Source organism: Rhinatrema bivittatum, chromosome 2 (assembly GCF_901001135.1).
Source record: "Rhinatrema bivittatum chromosome 2, aRhiBiv1.1, whole genome shotgun sequence".
NCBI lineage: Eukaryota > Metazoa > Chordata > Amphibia > Gymnophiona > Rhinatrematidae > Rhinatrema > Rhinatrema bivittatum.
The window spans coordinates 255,457,963-255,463,962 of record NC_042616.1 but is presented as its reverse complement, the minus strand read 5'-3'; positions in this window follow the sequence as shown (position 1 = coordinate 255,463,962).

Genomic DNA, 6,000 nt, shown 5'->3' with positions numbered 1-6,000 from the left:
GTTCAATTCTTCAGAGTACTTATCCTTGGTTTTAGAGTCTGAGTTCCTGAGTTTTGTTCCAAGTTACCGAGTCAAGTTCCTGAGATCTTGGTTCCAGAGTTCCTGTTTCTGGTTTTCGAGAGCTTTTCAAAATCGGAGGAAACCTTGTCTTCAGTCTTTACCTGCTCTCTTGTCTTGCCTGGATCTCCAGTCTTCAACTGATTCCAAGTCCAGAATCTGCTCCACCATAGGCATGGTTCACAACCAGCTCATGGACTGCGTAGGGTGTGCTGCAGTACAGGGTTCTCCCAGAGCTTCGTCTTGTCAAGAGTCTACAGAGTCTTTAGCCTTCTTTTGTCTATGTCTCTAGAGTTATGTCCAAGCCTTTGTCATGACATTTCTTCAGTCCTCAGCCTTCATTTGTCCTGATGCAGAAGTCATTCCCAAGTGGCAGGTCCAGTAGGGCTATCAAGTGGCCAGAGGGCTACCCCAGAGATCAGCATTGCATTGCTGGGTCTCACTCCTGAGTGGACGGGTTCAGCGGAGGCTTGAGTGTTCCAAGTCTCTAATTGTGTCAAGAGTCCAGCTTGTGCCCTGATGCATTTGACAATCCATGGTGCATTCCTTGGAGCCTCACCTCAGGGTTGGGCTGTGGCCCAAGGGCTCACTCTCATGTCCGCTTCCGAGTGCCATCCACGCTTGCAACAAGTACATGCCCTCATTTTCTGAGCCATAGGAATTCTCTCTATTTGGGAGTACACATATGTACTTTCTTCAGATATAGATAACATTTGATGAAGGGCTTCCTTGGATATTCCCTTAGGATAATTGTTATGTATGTTCATATGTCCAAAAAAGGTATCATAAGCTTCAAAGAATCCACTGTTATAAATGACCTAATGCTGCTATGAAAACTCTGATCCTGTGTGCTGAAGAGTTAAAACTTCTTAGTATTCCTACACTGCATCACAAAGTTCAATCCAGAAAGATTTGGCAGCAAGATTTGGCAGCAAAATTCAGTGCTTTTTGCTGTATCAACCTCTTCTGCTTCTTTGCAAGCCTTTGGGTCCCACATATCACAATGTTGTCACTGGCTCATGGAGAATTCAAGGCAGACTTTGCAAACAAGCCCTCCATTAAAGATGGATGTTTTGCTGTTGAAGAAGCTTTTAAAAAAATTACTAGATACTGCTTGGTAATGGAGTTCTCCAGGGACTGTTAAACATGCCAGTTATGAATGAAACTTAATATTTTATATTGAAATTGCTTATCATCCATTGAAGAATACAGTGTAATTCACAGATTCGGTTTTGAATGCATAATTAATTTTCTTGAGTGTAACTATTGTTACTTACCTTTTGCATAAGCAAACAAACAAACAGGAGGGCGAGTTATATGATAGCTAATGTCAAGAAAATGATCTAAGAGGTTCATGTACCATATATTTGGTGTCAACGTCCACAGATATATGTGTAAATCATCCTTATAATTGGTCAGTTTAGTTGTATAAATGTTGCATTAACTTCCTCTTCACCAAATATATTAGATATACCAGTAGATTGTAGATGCTTTGTGTGAAAGGTTTATTTTCAAAAAGGCAGTTAATAAATCATAATACATAAATAAAATAATGATTAAATAGGATGGAAATTTACTATCAAAATTCAAGACTATTTTCCTCTATTCTTCATTTTCAGTTTTTTAATTGATGCAGTCTATTTATTAACTGGTATTAATTTTAACTCATGCATTAATGTGTGATATCTAATGCCCAATTTGCCAACAGGTTAAAAATCGAAACTTGAATGCATGTTAGTATTTCTGCAAGGTAACACTATTGGCATGTAAATGACCTTAAAATGGGGTCAACCTATGCTCATAGGCTCAGTAGGTAATATGACTTGATTCTCTTATCTGTGAAGCCCTGTTGGGCAGTTCTTGCCTTCCAGCAGAGGGTATCAGTGGCCCTCATGGATACTCTGTTTAGTTCTCCCAGCTCTATGGCCCACACTTCCTGATGGCAGTCATCTTTTCCCTGTCTAGGCACAGTTATATTCCAGGCTCACAGTCAGTACTTTGCCAGAGCTTGATCCAACTCGGGCCTATATTTGGTCCTAGACTTGGTCTTTGTAGTCCTTGGCTAAATCCTACATTTAATGTTCCTATTTGGTCCTAGATTGCATGATGTATCCTGTGTTTGGTCCTAGTTTGCTTCACATATCCAGTCCTCCTGCAGTGCCCCTACATTGTTTCTGTGGGTGCCTTCCTGTTTCCAAGTTTTCCTAGAGTAGTCCTGCTCTGCTTCTATAGGTGATGTCATGTCTCCACGTTTGGCTTCTACATTTATTTTAGTGTGTGCCTTGTATTTTCTATTGTTCCTGCACATATCCTGCCAGCCACCAGTACCTGAGGGTTTATCCCAAGGGGAAGATGGCTATCACAAGCAGAAAATACCCTGCCCCTGGTCCAATTAGAACTTGCTAATCTTGCTCTGTACATGAACTACCTGCTCTTGGGTTTGCAATCATACCTCCAGCAGACTATACCATCACACTATCCAGCATTAATACATAATGGCCTAATACAGGTCACATAATGCTGGAAAGTTAACCATACCTCAGGAGATGTATTTAACTGTCTATCCATATGGGACCTACATTAATGCAGTCCACCTAATTTCGGGCAACTTCCACACCCAGGCATCCAAGCTCACCCTGGGGCATCCATCCCTTCCCCCCCTCTTCCAACAGACCTTCCTTCTCTTCACTAGCAGTCCATAGTGCCCCTTCCCCAAAAAGACAATACCCTGCCTGGAAGAAAAAGGCACTCTTCCTGACAGATAACATCCTCCATCAGAAAAGAATCCTTTCTGCAGAAGAAGACACCCTTAGCCTTCCTCTCCAGAAGCCTCTTGTCCTGTGATCTCCCCGAAAACCGCAGGTACTGGACCAGTGCTATCCAAAACATCAGAAGCAGGAAGGAACTGTCCACATCCTGTGGGTCCAGTTGCTGATTTGAAAATGGCATCTGTGTGACATCCTGAACTGAATATTGAAGCACGTGTCATTACATGCTTTAATGTGTAGGTCAGAGCATCACAGGTACCATTTTCAAATTTATACCTAGACTGGCAGGCAGGATACTGCTCCCTCCTGTACTTAAAGATTTGGATGAAACTGGTCCGGTACCTTGTGGTTTGGGAGGATCACGGGGTCTGGGAGAAGATTGGGGTCTTTTTAACATCTGAGGAGGTAGGGGAGGGGCTTGTTCTACTGCAGGTAATGTTATGCCTGAGGTGGGCTCTTGGGGGAGGTTTCCTCCCATTGATTTTTTTTCTCCTAGATCTATGGAAATCATTACACTTCTCTCTCTCAGGTTCATATGTGAAGGAGGGCTCTCAAAAGAACTCAATTCCTGTAGCTGCAAAGAGGCAATGAAATCAGTTGAATAAAATATACTTCGGCAGGAATTCATACAATGATGGTTATTATCTATAGAATGAGTTTTATACTGACATTTAGATATTGGCATATCTCTGACTCTGTCTGTGATACAAGGGCTGAATATTGTGGAATGGTGGTCCTTCCAGAAAGGAAGAGAGAGATAGGGGTAAAAAATATAAGATGGATTTTTTTCATACTCCTCTCTTCTTTTTCTGTTTTTGTCTGGCTAAACAGATAACTCTTAGAGTAGAAAGGTTTATTTATTTTACATTTACCTCTGTTCCCAGGGTCTGTACTATTTAATGTGCAGACATCTCCTTTGATTTTCCAAAAACCTGGATGTTATTTCCCTCCTCAGTGGAACATTAGCATTCTTTAGAAGTTCAAGGATATTTCAAAAATTGGTCAGTTACTTCCCATCAAGTCCAGAGACATTTGCTCTAACATAAATCCCAGGTTTAGCAATGTGGCCTAGAGTTCCATAGTTCAAGACAGAGCTTGGTTAGGTCAAGAAGACATGCTGAATTGTATTGTGGGATACTGACATCCCCATCCTAACCTGAGCCAATGAATGTGCCAGATTTCCTTTGGCCATGTTGTTTTTAAATTGGCCATGAGAATGCAGCAGGTTCTATATCTTATTAACTTAGTAAATCAGGCATCTAAACCCAATCTAACATGTGTGTTAGAACTGATCAGTCACACACAGTAATGTGTAGGTTCTAATGTACCTTAGTAAAAAGACCCCATCTCTGACAGGTCTATGTATCAAATTATCTACGGGTCAATGGCATGTAAAAAAACAAACATGATGTACTGACATATTTGCATCGTACACTGTCACAGATACTTACGTAACCCCAGCTAGGGTCAAATAAAATAAAAGAGATCTGATGCTGTTTTTTCTGGTTCTGCCAACAGCTCTGTGGGTTAAAAAACACACCGATCATGTTGTGAGACCCGGCCGCGGTGGACCACGGTCAGTCCCCCCTACCTCTTCCGCCGTGAGCTGGCACTTCTCCCGGTCGGTGCGGCGTCTCCCACTCTGGGGCCGGCCGACCGCGGCCTGCCACGCGGCTCCCTCTGCCATCCATTTTCCTGCGGAGCTCTCCCTAGGCACATGCATGCAGGAGGCTCCGCCTCTTAAATGAACCATGTCGGGAAACTCTGGTCCGGCCCTGTTGGATGACGTCAAGACTGAGGGGTATTTAAACCCTTTAATTCCTTGCCTTAGCAACAGGTTGTCTCCTCAGAGTGCTAGTTGCTGCTTCCTGTCATCTCCTGATTCCTGCCTGAAGATCCTAAGAACATAAGAACATGCCATGCTGGGTCAGACCAAGGGTCCATCAAGCCCAGCATCCTGTTTCCAACAGTGGCCAATCCAGGCCATAAGGACCTGGCAAGTAAAAGCTAAGACTATTCCATGTTACTGTTGCTAGCTTCTAAGTCAACTTAAGTAATAGCAAGTAATGGACTTCTCCTCCAAGAACTTATCCAATCCTTTTTTAAACATAGCCACACTAACTGCACTAACCACATCCTCAAGCAACAAATTCCAGAGTTTAATTGTGCGTTGAGTGTAAAATAACTTTCTCCGATTAGTTTTAAATGTGCCACATGCTAACTTCATGGAGTGTCCCCTAGCCTTTCTATTATCCGAAAGAGTAAAAAACTGATTCACATGTACCCATTCTAGACCTCTCATGATTTTAAACACGTCTACCATATCCCTCCTCAGCCATCTCTTCTCCAAGCTAAAAAGTCCTAACCTCTTTAGTCTTTCCTCATAGGGGAGTTGTTCCAGTTTGTAATCCACAAAAGGACATCGCCACCTATCCCATGACTTTTTACTTTTCCTAGAAGTCTCTCATGAGGAACTTTGTCAAACGCCTTCTGAAAATCCAAATACACTACATCTACCGGTTCACCTTTATCTACCTGTTTATTAACTCCTTCAAAAAAGTGAAGCAGATTTGTGAGGCAAGACTTGCCTTGGGTAAAGCCATGCTGACTTTGTTCCATTAAACTATGTTTTTCTATATGTTCTGTGATTTTGATATTTAGAACACTTTCCACTATTTTTCCTGGCACAGAAGTCAGGCTAACTGGTCTGTAGTTTCCCGGATCGCCTCTGGAGTCCTTTTTAAATCTTGAGGTTATATTAGCCACCCTCCAGTCTTCAGGCACAATGGATGATTTTAATGATAGGTTACAAATTTTTACTAATAGCTCTGAAATTTCATTTTTGAGTTCCTTCAGAACCCTGGGGTGTATGCCATCCAGTCCAGGTGATTTACTACTCTTCAGTTTGTCAATCAGGTCTACCACATCTTCTAGGTTCACCGTGATTTGGTTCAGTCCATCTGAATCATTACCCTGATCCTAATCCTGTTCCTGTTCTTGGTCCTGGTCCTGCTCCTACTCCGCTCCAGTCCTTTGCTCCTGAAATCCAGCCCCGGCATCCTATTCCTGCCTCGCCTGCCCACACCTAGTGTTCCAGCCTTTGCTCCTTCCCTCGTTCTCCAGTTCCTGTGTTCCTCCTTGGCTTGATCTCCTGGTTCTAACCTTGGCTTGCTTC